We start from the raw sequence: 14,886 nt of genomic DNA, 5'->3' as shown, positions 1-14,886 counted from the left end.
TATCACCATATTAATACTGTTAAATGGTGCAAGTTGCTTTCTGTCAGTTTCCTTATTTAGGAAATAAGTAAAGCAGAAACTGTATTTATTCAACACCTAAAAAAATAATGTGGCAACCTACATATCACTTCAGAGCACCTCTCCAAAGCACTACCCTTGATCATGGGACCTGACACTTTTTTGCCTTGACCCTAATGATTTCCTGTTCACAGACTGCACCATGCTTACAGTTAAGCTTCTTCTACAGAAGAAGATCAGGTAACAGTAAATTCCCCAGTCAGAGCTTCTTAGGAAAGGAAGCATATTATTCTCAAAGGGTTTAGTCGTCTGTTATGTAGAGTAATGGAGTAAAAACATAACCTTTCCTAACAAGGTGTCAACCAAACTCAATTCTATCTTCCCTCCCCTTCCACTATGTAGGTAGATGGTACAGTCTCAGCTCTCTTTTTGTACAGATTTCTGGAGGATGGACATCATTGAGGGTCTTTTTACTACCACAGTAAAAAGAAAGAGTAAGACCAATCTTTTAGCATTAAATGGAGGTGTGCACATACTTACTACATATAATAGTTCAAAATAATTCCAGGGTTACACTTTCAGTGAAATCAACATGGCTGAGTGAGACTTGACTTAAGACAGTTTGTAAGGTGTCTCAGTGTGTGCAGCAGACAACATTACACTTCCTGAAGGCAAGGCCTGGCGTGCAGTCAGCGATGAGAGGGGACAATTGAGCTGCCTAGCGCTGGAACCATCAGCGCAATTTCCCGCAAGTCAGGAATATGAAACAGCACAGCTGCTGGGATGAGTGAATAGCTGAAGGAGCTTGTGTGAGCTTCAATAGCAGGCAGGAGCAGTGCTCCACTGTGAATGACAAGTGATGGGCCAAACCACTGGGGAGTTACCGATGAGTTATTAATGGTGACAGGTACACTACCTGGGAGACAGGTTGAGAGGGGAAAAAGATTATTTATAAGCGAATAGTTAACAGCTGTACCCACTGCTAAGCATTACATGGATGCCACAAACTGTAGAATTCAAATCTTGGGTTATTCAAGCACGAACAACTGCCTGTCACCAAACTGCAACGCATCGGTACAAATTAAGGTGGGAGAGAGGAGATGAGGCTGGAATGTTGCCTTGCTCAAGTAGGCAATGTCATCACAGAGTGCAGATAAGAGCAAGAGAAGGGCTGAGATAACCATGAGGTGAAATATGGTTCTTAATAATAATGATGAATTTACAAGAACAGCTTTTTAATTTTTCCTGAGGGCTTTTGGAAGAGAACAGATGCTGAATATGTCCTGTACTGACATGAATAAATGGGGGGAAAATATAATATGCAAAAGAAATATTTTCAAAGAAGTTTTCTTTTGAAATGAGAAGTAATATATTTCTATTGTGGAGATAATTTCTTCTACCTCCGCCCCCCTCCCAGGTTTGAAAGACACATTGTTAAGCTTATATTATAACATTCTTACAATGCCTACAATAATATAGTCACCTAGTTTTTTCCCAAAGGAATGAAGCATTGTAGTAGTGAGTATATTATGAGTGGCCTGAACAAAAACCTTAATAAACTATTTCTCTAGTACAATTCTGAACCAAAAGAAGCAGGGAATACAAACCAAATAAAACCCCAAAACACCCCAAAACCCGCATACACACAAACACACCTCTCCCCATTAGGAATTTGGAAATGTTTTCATAATGTGAACGTGATCATGAAAGAAACTGTTTTTGAGTCCTTTCCTATTCCACTGCAAAGATGTGTCTCTGCAGTAACTGCTTACATGCAAGGAAAAAACCTAAGAAATAATTTGATAGCTTTTCTTGTGGGCTTTTAATGCAGTAGAGGAGTTAAATACCTGCAAGATCAGCCAGGTTCCAAGACAATAAGCAGGTGGTTCACTGACTTCTAGGTTTGCACAAAGCACAGGCTGGAAATCACCCACTAGATATCTGAACAGAGACAACTTTTCCCTGCAACAAAATGTGCCAAATGACTATCTTAAAAAAAAAAGAAAAAAAAAAAAAAGAAAAAAAAGGGGGAAAATTAGGAAAAGCATTACCAATCTAAAGTTTTAAGCTTAAAACTTTAAAAATCATTTTTTCTTGAAATAGCATCTCACACAGACTCTAAAATAAGAAAAGTAAGAAAAAAAGAAGGCTAGTCAGTGACACCTGGGTTCCTCCAAGGTAGAGGGAGAAAACTGTTTTTATCTATGGTTACTGCCTCTTCTCATTTCTATACCACAGGGACACTGTGCTCTTGTATGCTCTAGAGGAGGGAGATATGTGAGCCAGAAAAGGTTCACACTTCAAGAAGCTTCTAAGGCTTTAAAATATAAAGGCAGAAACTGATTCAGCATTGTAACTGTTTTCAGGATTTAGTCCAAATCTTTCAGTTTTAGCATTCCAAAATGAACATCACTAAAAGGCAAATAGTCCTCTACATGTGTGTATTGGGGGTGGATGTGACGTTAGTAAAACTTACTCATTACTTTCTTCCTGATATTCATAATATTTAAATATCTCTCCTTCTCTGTTTCATTCTGGTTCTTATGGAAAGCTGCTATGATTCCTCAGTGTCTGAACTTCTCACACTGTGAATCAATACTTAAATATATTATCAAAGCAAGTGAGATAGTTACATTTTATCTTTACAATTGATCATTATTTTTATTAAATACTATGCTTTGTGGAAACTGCTTTTCACACAACTTTTGAGCATAAAAGAAACACGACATCATTTTTAAAGGTTTAGTAAGAGATTCGGGAACTGAACATTAGTTGAATTTTCCATTAGTATAATTCTGAAAATACTACATTTATTTCCCTAGATTTTGATTAAATCTTTGTTTCTTTTCCATCCTACTTTTAATTTTTTTTAATATTTAAAAGTCACATGCTAGAGAACCTAGTCTAAAGGCATAGGAAACCCAAGTCAAATTTCAGAGAGTGAAATTTGAAAAGTTAATTCCCAAAGCTTTACTGTCAAAAAGCATGGAATTTACAGTGAGCAAGGTGAGCTTAGTTTTGATCCCTACATTTCAATTAAACAGTGTCTTACTGCACAAGTTTTTTTCCATTTGTTACAAGTAGTTTGCCTCTGAATGAGAATTTTCTTTCTTGTATTCATAGATAGAAATTGAAATATCAATTTCTTTGATTTCTCTTTAGGGGTAGGCCTCTGAATTTAGAAGCCTGTGTTTTGATACCCAAGTTTGCATGAAGATATCAGTGCCTGTTGCTATTATGCACCAAAAAGGAAAATAAACTTATTTTTAAAAACTGTAAATGCAAAAAGAATAACTTCAAGATTTTGTTTTCTACCTTTCAGCAAAAAAAACCCAAAACCAAACAAACTAACAAAGTCACAAGGATTACTGCAATGCTTATGGTGCAAACCATAAAGTATGGGGTTTTTTTTCAGTCTACATTATTTACCATGTTATTGGGTCAAAATTAATGCTCTAAGGATTATACAGAACACTGTATTTTTTTCACCTCCACACACTTGGTCCGTCCACCAAAGGTCTCCTTTTTCTCCTCCCAACATAATGCAGTACTATTTGGTTTTTTATGCATTCATTTTAAGATTTTGTGTGACACAAAGGACAAGCTGCCAACAGAAATAAAAAGCTAGGATACTAGGAAGGAGAGCTGGTTTCTAAACATGCCAAAGTTTGTTGGAAATGTAAGATTCAAGGACTTTTCCCTTCCCTGTATTTGATTCTAGATGTGCTGTACTCCTCATGCTACCCCAGTTCATCATGTATTAACAAGTACTTGCAAGCAAGTCCCCTTTTCCACAGAAGGTATTTGGTAAATGATGTCCACATGTTTCAAAGGGAACAGAAACTCATACCTTAACTTGTATGTACTACGTAATCAGGTTAGCAGGCTGGTCACAGTCTTGGTTCACTGTGCAGCCAGAGTCAAAGAGTTGTGCTCTAGGGTGGCCTGGAGCCACCCAGCTAGAGGGAAATGAATTGGGGATGCAGCAGCTATCCATAGCTGACCAACAGACACTGGGGAGGGGGTGGCAGGGTGGGAAAGGACCTTGTGCTCAACATCGTTTTTGCACTCACCCCGGAGAATCCCAGCTTATGGCAGGAAAGACAGAAAGAAAAGAAAAGAAAAGAAAAGAAAAGAAAAGAAAAGAAAAGAAAAGAAAAGAAAAGAAAAGAAAAGAAAAGAAAAGAAAAGAAAAGAAAAGAAAAGAAAAGAAAAGAAAAGAAAAGAAAAGAAAAGAAAAGAAAAGAAAAGAAAAGAAAAGAAAAGAAAAGAAAAGAAAAGAAAAGAAAAGAAAAGAAAAGAAAGAAAGAAAGAAAGAAAGAAAGAAAGAAAGAAAGAAAGAAAGAAAGAAAGAAAGAAAGAAAGAAAGAAAGAAAGAAAGAAAGAAAGAAAGAAAGAAAGAAAGAAAGAAAGAAGAGAAAGAGAAAGAAAGAAAGAAAGAAAGAAAGAAAGAAAGAAAGAAAGAAAGAAAGAAAGAAAGAAAGAAAGAAAGAAAGAAAAAGAAACAACTTTCTACAGCGCAGTAGCTGCTGAAATTCTAATGCAATTATCTTGTATGAACTAAAAATGGGTACCTTTGTTGCTACAGCATAAAGCAGACTGGTGGTGGGGAAAAGCCTCACAGACACACACCTAAAGACTGATGTAACTAGTACTGGAAATTCTTACTGTTTTTCTGAAGTTATTATTCAGGCATGTGAGCATATCTATAATTTAATTTTGAATTGTCTGGTTGAGGGACTTAAGCACCTCAAACTGGATTGACATTAAAATTCTTCAAATGTGCTTCAAAGCCTATAAAATTTTCCAATGCACTGGTACTTCTCTTGCACTCCCAACAAATCTCATTATTATTATCACTTATTATTGATACAATAATCAGTTCTATGCTAAGGTATTATATTTTCATTGAACTATTTCATCCTGCAGGTTAATATTCACCAAAAAAACAACAAACCAAAGAAACTAAAAAGCTTTGGCTCATCCTGTACAATCAATTTCCTAGCCATACGTGGCTGGGGGAACACATGCTTCTCGTGCCTCAGCCCCCAAATGAAGACTGGAAATGACTAGGTCTGAGATTGCATAAACGGCATAATGGGCTGCTGTTCTATCTCTGGACAGCCCCATGTCTGCTGGTCAGCTGTCCCAGAAGAGCTTCTTGCATTCTCTAACATCCAGGTTCTCTGCAGCCTCACAACAAATACAATACCATGAGCAATCTTCTACAGACCTTATTAATTTCTCACTCTTTTTGTACCAAGAAACATATCTATGCCTCCAGCTGTGGGAGAAAATTAATGTCATGGGTCTTATATGCATTACCTCACAACCCTTTGAACCTACAAATGAGAGAGAAGAGCTCTGTTTTGCATGCTGTGGTACAGTTTGAAATGCTCCTATCAATAGGAAACCAGTTCCCACATGGAAAGCAACCAAATTAGTACTAGTTAAATTCTCTCACTCCAAATTTAGTTTTATTTTATGAAATCCTTTCTAAAAGAGATGGGTTGGACAAAAGCATTTATTACATACTCAGCATGAACAGAGCAAGTTTTCCCAGGCATTGCCCTATCTACTTCTAAACAGTCTGAGAGCTTTTAATGGAAAGACTGGTGCAACATAAGCTACATTAAAAGCAACCACGAGTGGCCTTATTTCTTCTATTCCTGTTTTCAGCACCGTATGTCAACTTGGACACAACTTACGGACATTCAAAATCCAGAATGCATGGATAAAAGTGTAATTATGTTAATTCTACGACCATATCTACATCACTACTCAAGATACAGAGATACAAACAAACCCAGCAAGCTGACATATACTGGCCCAGCAGTTTCAAAAATCTACTTGTGCTACAAATTACTTCCTTTTGTGCAGACAACTGCCACTCAGTAACAGAGGTTTCCACACCCTTTTTCCACGCCCTTTCCAGTAGATGGAATGCAAGACTTCAGGGTGCAATTCTGGCAAGATTCATCATGAAGAAGCCACTAAGACTGGATAGAAAAAGACATATCTTGCCCTACTATAAAAGATAAAAATTAACTAATGACATGGAATCTTTCTCTTCTATTTGATAAAAAAATTAAAAAAATTTCCTGAAATTACTGTTCCAGTGATGGTGATGTTTTAGAATTTTACTAAAGAATAATCATAATTACACATTCCATTTCATTAGAGGATCTCAAAGCACTTCATAAACATTAATTAACAACATCCAAGTATAAATTGGGATGATTAGAACATTTTGTTAAAGCTGTGGGGGAGGAGAAAAAAATCAAACTGAAGCACAAAGGACTTGGGCAGCAAGTTAATATATCAGAGCCAGTAGAATAATACACACTTCTTGGATTCAAGCTAAGTATTCAAAATTCTAGAACATGGTGCAAAATGACAGGCGAATCAGAGAAGATTTTTCCGCATAGGAAAGAAAAGTGAATTTCTTAATTAAAATATGGGAGTTCATCTTCATTAGAATCAAAATGTACCTTGATAAGTAAAAGGGGGTTGTCTGTCTACATTCAATGCTGTCCTCTTACTGCCTAGAAGGCAACAGTAAGTGTTCATGACATTTACCCCTCCTAATAAGAGTCACTCACACTTCACTGTTATTCCTTGTTATTGCTCAGGACAGGCACTAGCACCTCATTGAAAGATCAGTGCTGCAAGGGAAAAAAGTCCCCTTGAGATCCCTTGGACTTCAAGAAAAACAGTAAATCAACTGATGCTGGACAGATGACAAGTTTGATTCTCTGTGGCCCTTCTTGATTCCTAAATGTCTGTGGACCTAAATTTCCTAAGTGCCTGAAGTCAGGGCTGACACACAGACAATCAAAACCACATCTAAACTCAAAGCAAGAGGTTTCTAAACTGGAAAAATATTAGATCCATTTAAGTGTCATGGTCTGGACTCCATACTCTCTGATTGAGTTAATCTCCATTGATGTGTAGCTCAGTGGTTAATATCACAACCTTATCACCTCCAGGACCATGATTTGAATTCAGCCCAAGGTTCTCTGCAAAGCAAGTAGCCTATAAAAAGCAGAAGTTCTAATCTCTGAGCTGCTTTTTGTGAGAAGAATTATGTTAATTCCTCAGATTCTTGGCACAACCCACTCCCCTCCACAGGCAGGAGGGGAGTGGGTTTCTTTATTTTGTAACAGGTCACTGCATTTCCTACAAGAAAACTGAGGTGAACAGTAACCCCAAGATCCTGTCCTCAACTCAGTGGTGATATTTGTTTGACATAGTGCAGGATATGTTCTGGTAGAGGCTTCAACATGGCATTGTGAGTAAGAAAAGTGATTTTCCAGGCTACCCAGAAAGCCCTTCTCTCCCCTCCCTTCATCCACAGAGAATCAATCTCAAACCCAGAGATTTTTGTCAAAGACACACACAATCACAATCAATTAAAAATATAAATACAATTTATAGATTGTGAAAGTACATGTATATATGCACAAATATACATATATATGCACAAACACACACACACATACAGACACTCATACATATTTGAAGGAAAATGTGATTGTAAATGGTTAATAGAAATTCAACCACATTCTGAAGCAAGAAAGCTGGAAATAGTTTCCTCCTTGGCTTACCTGCCAAGACCCAAGTTCAGGGCTCTGTTTCTTCTGAAATGCTTGATGGCATCACTCACACCTAAAACAGCCTAGGGAATGAACTATTCCTCCCCCTCCTTCATTCTTCACTCTGCTTTGGGTGTTTGTGATTTCATCAACTATCACAAGAGAGACACAGGATCATGAACTCAGGCCTTGGCAGGTGAAGAGATTTTCAGCTCCATTTTAAAAAGCAAGCACACATGGTCCTGGCACATGCCTGACAGACCTTCAGTAACAGACATTTCCATGCTCTGCAGTCTATTAGCTGTGCAAAAAGTACATCAGCAGGATCACAGCTAGTAGGATCACCCTAGTCAGTACACATTCCAGATAGAACAAACACACCTACACAGAAGTCCCTCTCTTTCTTTCTCCCCCCCCCCTTTTTTTTTTTTTGACTGACAGCCATAAATGTTTTCCATTAAACGGCCACCTTTACATTTCTGAGCAATGTGAAGCGCTATGGCTATAAAGGCTAACTATTGCAGAGTAGTCATTAGGAACTAGCATGATGCATACTGCTGTTGATTACCAGGGGTTATACAGCCCTCTGCTTCATTACCCTTGCAAGATGCAAGACACAGAGCAGCAATAGCACAGCTCTCCAGCTGCACATATTCTGGAAAACCCAATGATCTTTGCATGTACTGAGACATCTGTTGTCATGTAACTTGTTCTGCTGGCATTCAGAAGTGATCCAGCCATCAAACTGGACTTTATTTTTGTTGTTGCTTAGTTAAAGTGTGAACCACGATAAATATCCTGATGTGGTACTAGTGTGATCAGTAGTATTACTATTAGAGGTACAGCACCAAAAGCATCAGAGAGGTGTTAGGCAAGATACTGCAGATTCAGAAAAAATCTGAAAGTACTCCACACTGCAGAAGAAGTGGCATTGCTTTGCTCAAACACACAACAGTGCTTCCTATCTCTCTTTTTAGTCTTTTAAGGTTTATCTGAGCTTTTTCCACCTTCTGTTTAGGGTAAAGATAGAATAGTCACACCTAGATTAGAGCAGCTAAGAAGAATACTGAAGAGGAAGGGGCATGGAAGAGAATCTCTCTCCACAGAAGTGTAGGGGAATCATACTGAACTGACACACAGGGGAGAAGAGAAACTCTTCCAGAGTGTCAAATATTAGCATACAGTGATGCCATGGGAGGAATAGAACACTCAGGAGATGGACATCTAACAGATCCTTTTCATCTTCTTGTGCTAAAGAGGCAAAATCAGAGAACAAGAGGAAGTGAAACTACGGTGAGGCTCAAGATGGGAAGAACTAAAAAAGGGAGGGAAATGGGAGGCAATGGCAAAAGAAAAGATAAGGAAGTTGAAGTGGAAAAAGAGGAACAAAGGAAGAGAGAGGCTCAAAGAAAAAGAAACAGGCAGAGCATCTACAAAAGAGACACTTTTAAATCCCGTGTGTACTGCAGGACTAGATGTCTGGATAAATGTTACCCAGCTTTGAGTCTTGGTTGCTCTGAGGCCCTGGTTGAAAAACATCAGAACTAAAGAACACACATGAATGCTAACAATATCTACAAGAAAGAAAAGAAAACACAAGACAGAATTGTATCTAACAAAAATGAAAAAACCCCATATTAATCCATAAAAAGGCAGCTCTCTTCATTATCAAGTAATTAAATGTGGGTGGCAGTTATTAAGGGTAAGACAATTTTGTATGTATCGTAGATTGTACTTTGGCATCATTAAAATCTTTAACAGATAAACTTCTTAATCTTTATCTGCATCACTTTTACAAGTATGGGGTTTTTTAATAAAAAAAGGCATACTACTCATAGAGGCATGGAAAGAAAAAGTGACTACTTCTTTAAAACACATGGAAATCCTCCAGTGGCCACAGCTAAAAGAGTGTAAAGTATTAAGTAAGGTATTGGCAAATAGACCAATGAGGAAGCAATGCCAATAAAATAGATACAAAACCTTTACAAATAAATTTTCTTTTTTTATTATTCATATGTGTAACTGTCAATTAATATTTGCGGTGTTACAACAGTCAACTTTTTTTTTTTTTTTTTTTTTTTTTTTTTGTAATTTAGTTGCCTATTTCTCTTAATTTTCTTTAACAAATAATATAGCATACCAACCTTTTAATGGTGTTTTTGTTGTGAGAGACAAAAACAGTAAAATAACTTGACAGTACTTGGGGAAAAAAACCTGAAAAAAATTTTCATGACTCATGATTATAGATAGCAGACTACATTGAACTGAAAGTATGATATCATCACTGCAGCAGCCTGACACTCCATGTCTACATTGCAAAAGCTCATATTAGAGCTTCTTCTTATTTGTTTTCCTTCTAATGTTCTTTATGTTTAAGCACTGGAGGCTGTTTGACAAGTTGTTAAATGAAATAGTCCTTGCGATTGGGTTCTACAGCAAAAGTTCAAAGATCTTAAATTATTTCAGACAGAAGAACTAAGACTCCATAAAGTCTCTAAAAGAGGTTAGAGAGCAACAGAACCCATCCTTTTCTGAAATCCTCCACAGACAAGCCAATGGTGGGCAATATTTAAGTTTAAGAACAGTAAAGCAATTTCTGTCTGTGCAAATGGTTAATATTTAAAAGGTGAAGTGCTAAGGGATTACTTTGAGAAAGAAAAGAAATTAGGAATGATAGCATTGAAGATGCTGAAGTTTCCATCTTTGTTCTCTACCCAAATATCTTCATTTAATCTGGATGTAAAAACAGTATGCATGAACAAGTGGTGGTAAACTAGTACAGAAATCAAATTACCTATACTACCAAGAGAAAAAATGTTTTACAAAAATTTGAGAAACTGTCAAATATAACTGACAATATTAGTTATATATATGCTGGTGTATATATATATGCTGATACATATATATATATCAATATATGTGAGTAGGTAGTTTGAATATGCATTTAGCTAATTTTTACTTTAAAATCTCAGAACTGAATTACTTAAACACTGCTATTTATTTAATAATTTCAATGAGTTTGTTTTACTTAATGGGATTTTGGTTTTTTGAAAAGATATCTTAAACTGCCTGCACCTCCCCACTCTCTGCCCGGAACCTTTATACCTTCTGAGACCATGCCTTCTTAGCTGACTTCTTGATGTACAGTTGCTTTAGGACTACAGAACAAGCACAACAATAAAAGACTAGACTAATTTTCCTAAAGCAAACTAATAAATTTGAATTTCGCCGTTTTTCAGAATTGATTTTGCTACAGATAAGATCTTCATTTAGCATTAGTGATTCCCCATGCAATGTCCAGTAAATGAACTTTTGTGAGTGAGTCTCCTTTTGGATCTATAAAATATCCACAGTCTTCCAGCTGGCTTTAGTTTTGACTTTGTTCTGTGTTTTTTATTTTTAAAAATTTCTCATAGCTGTGGGTGGCACCAGAGAGTCTGGCAGCTAAAACATTGCCTATGAGCTACTGACTAATCTACTTTTTTCAAGGACATGATGATAAGAATGGGACTCCTAGACCATTTTTGCTAATTTTGCCAATGTTCTATTCTGCGTCTCTGCTTCCTTCTTTGTATTGTAAAGAAAATATGTATTTTCATCTTTTTCACTAAGAGAGTACAATTATTTGACCACAAAACAGTTAAAAAAGTGTTGAGCTGTTACTCAAACAAATAATTATTTGCACTGAGTCAGTTTATGGCCTCTAAGTTGTAATCACATGTCCTGTCTTCTGCAGCTGGACCAGTGTAAAAGCTGAGTGCCCCAGCTGCTCACTGCTAGTGGCACAATTGCTCTCTAGCCCTCTCCTCTTGGAATAATGAGCCTTAACTTACACATGTTTAGAAGGAGGATTTTTCTAACCTGGTTTGTTTAAAGAGAACCTGGCTAGAGAGCAATTACACATGTAGCTACACTAGCACATGGATGGGGCAGAGCATTCTCCCCAGCCCTGTGATCTCTGGTGGATCACACAACAGCTGGCAAAGTTACCTCTTCTCGCAGCTTAGCTGAAATTAAACCAGGGACGGAGACTCACAGTTGAGCTGCTCTTTACAGAAGATGTAACATCATTCAAATCAATAGACAGACTAGCCATATACATCTCTTTGAGTATCATGTGCAGTATCTGACCCAAAACACCCACTGTTTTTGACAAAATTTTTTGTCATGTAAAAGACATGGGAAGTTAGGTGTTCCCAAAAGAGGAAACTTACAGGCTCACTATCGACTGCATACGGGTCAATACCAAATACAGTAAATTAGTTCCTTGAGGTAGAAAAAAGCAACTCTAAAATCTGAGGCACTCTGAATTCCTATGGAGCAAACACAATCCAGAATGTTCCTTTATGCCATAAAGTTTTTCTGAGGATCAGTTCTAAAGATGAGAGAACAGCTCCTCTGCCAAGACATTAATCCTGTGATGGTCAGATGAGATTGGTGACCAAATTGTCACTAACACTTCATTGATAGGCATCTATTCACTAGAAACTCAATTTATTGCATGGAGGCCAGAGAATCTTGCCAGGTCTTAATGCCTTTCAGCCATTACTGGCAATATTGTGACTGTGTCCAAACGTGGAAGGCATTATCAAATTACCTCTGTGGCTTCAGGGTTCCTTGACTTCCTGTGCTCTATTAATGCATCCACTGAATGAAGGCATAAATACTGTTTTTTTCTCTGCCCATTGTTTTTTAATTTGCTATTTGGAGACATTATTAGTCAAAATGAAGGTATTAAAAATAATCCCATCCACTGTGCAGCATTAATAAACAACTGTTTTTCTCTTGTTTCTCCAGTGGAGCAAACCATGAGCTTTTTCTCTAAAGTTACAAGGAAAAAGTTGTGAGGTTTGCAGGGTGGTTGCTCATTTTGTTGGTTATCAAGGTTTTTTTCGTTGGTTGGTTGCATGGTTGGTTGGTTGTGGAAACCATCAGACAACAGTAATTGACTTTGAGTGGACACATCTACCCTACTCCTCAAAACGCCTCCATTTAGAGAAAATGTTAAAATATTTTAACACTTTCATCCTACTGAGGGCACATTCAGCACAAGTGGATGTCTTAGACCATCTCAAAGCATAAAACTCAAGTTTTGTGCCAGTTTAACAAATCTCTTGCATGGTGGTCAATAAACACTGGAACTCAAACCTGGACAAAGTATTCTGGAATCTGTTACAACCATTACCTTTTTCTAATCTATTACTTCTCTCAGTCCTTGCTACTAAGCTTACTGTTTTTCTTCCCCTGAGGAAAAAAACAGGAAAGCCGTGATTCTGTAAAGTTACAAGTGAAAAATAATATTTTTACTAGATTGCGCTTCTCTAACTACACTACCATAGTAAACCTTTTCCTACAGATATATATTTCTGCATTTGGTGTACAATGAGAATGTATGAATGTATGGTAAATTTACTAGAATTGACTGCAATTAGGTGATAACTTAGGTGGGTTTGGACAGAAAAGGTAAAAAGAACTGTAATTCCTGACTGAGAGTCAAATGTTCCTCAGTTCACTGCATGATAGCCTATCAACAGTCCCATAGTTTGTGATACTCTGGATAATTTGTTTTGGTACTTGATGTTTTTGAAACTCCTGTATGATGCTTACAACATTTTATTCAGTTTTCTGTATGCAAAAGCTGAGTCTGAAAGCCTCAAACAAGTCTGAAAAGTTTCAGTCTATAATGATAAGCTTCATGGAACAATGTCTTTTGCCCAAAGAAGACATTACCTGTATGCACTTTTACTGTGCTTGTGTTACTACACATTTCCTTTCAAATTTCCCTGCACAGCTCTTTCTCCTTTATAACAGATACTTTCAATAGAGCTATTTTTAAAGAAGACATTTTTATTATCATTGATTTAATTCATTTTTCCAACATTTCTCTGCATGTATGTTTTACTAAGAATTTTCCTTTTCTGCCGTATACTGAGTTTTCTAGCTTTAATGGAAACAACAAAACACTTTTTGCCTAGAGATCCTGTGGAGACATTCAAAATCCATCTGGACAAGGTCCTGGACAAACAGTTCTAGGTGGCTCTGCTTGGACAGAAGGTTTGGACAAGATGACCTCCCTTCTAACCTTGAGCAGTGTGTGATTTTTTGAAATTAGACAGCTAAATTAACAGGGATGCTCGACTACACACCTATCATAGGTCTTCATTCACTCATTAGGAAAATCCACAGTCGAGTGCTAATGAAGTCAATATGTGGCAAGTCTGTAACAGCTGCCTTTAACTTTCACTGGTAATTGTTCTCATTTAAATGGCGTAATATTCAATATACTGTTGTTGAATATAGTAATGGCAAAATTCATGCCTTGGGGGCTACAGTGTGACTGACTTTTAGCTGGATAAACTGAACTGTGACCTAATGGGGTATTACAGGCCTTTACACCTTTCAGATTCATAGGTCACAGTCTCAGACTGTATAAACATCTATGTAATTATATCACAAGCCATTCTTGCATATATTGAGTTATTCCAAAAGATAGTTAAAAAAAATCAATATGAGCATGATTCAACGGCCTTTAAAACAAGAAAGCTACTGATTTCAGTCTGTCTTCTTGTCTGTAAGAAACAAAGAATTACATTCCATGCTTGGAATATATTAACCCTAATTATTAATCACATTTAGTAACCAGGTTTCTAATATTATATTTTAAAAACTATATATTTTTTTACATTAATTCCTTTACAAATCAAATTTCTTCAGCTCTCCAGATCAGTAGCATTCAGAATCCAGGAATCTAAAATACGATGCAATATGCACATTATAACAGTACATATCTCTGTAGATATCCCTCATGTATCCATCTTAATTATATATCATATGTAAAATGTATAACTACATAATATCATACATTTATATCATACAAACATCATAGATATCTGCTGTACAAATATGATGGATATATCCTTATATGTTAATTTTAGATTGGTAATGGAAAAAAAGGATTCTGTTCTATTTCAATAGGTGTAACACTTAGCTTTTACAAAACAGATGCCTGAGAGAACCCTGAAACAATTAAAGAGCTCCATATATGCCCTAACAAGAATAAAACAATTTCACTATTAAAGTGTAAACTTTTTTAGTTCTCTTTCTCTAGGGCTGTTTTAAAATTCATTATATTTTTCTGCAAAAATCCAAAATATAGGGCATTTAAGAAAATATTTACAAGCACAGAAGGTGAAGTTTTCCATGGAATCCACATACAGCTAATTTACTTATTACACACAAAGAACAGAAACTGGAAGACAAATTAAGAAATAGA

The 14,886-nt window shown here is 36.6% G+C and overlaps 1 protein-coding gene across 1 annotated transcript in view; it reads right to left on the bottom strand.

The window, feature by feature from the left end:
• Positions 1-14,886, bottom strand: part of BNC2 (basonuclin zinc finger protein 2) — a 226,060-nt gene that overhangs the window by 77,858 nt on the left and 133,316 nt on the right. The window lies entirely within an intron of this gene.

Source organism: Melospiza georgiana, chromosome Z, assembly GCF_028018845.1.
Source record: "Melospiza georgiana isolate bMelGeo1 chromosome Z, bMelGeo1.pri, whole genome shotgun sequence".
NCBI classification, from domain to species: domain Eukaryota; kingdom Metazoa; phylum Chordata; class Aves; order Passeriformes; family Passerellidae; genus Melospiza; species Melospiza georgiana.
The sequence above is the reverse complement of the archived record's forward strand: the minus strand, read 5'-3'. Positions and strand labels throughout refer to the sequence as shown.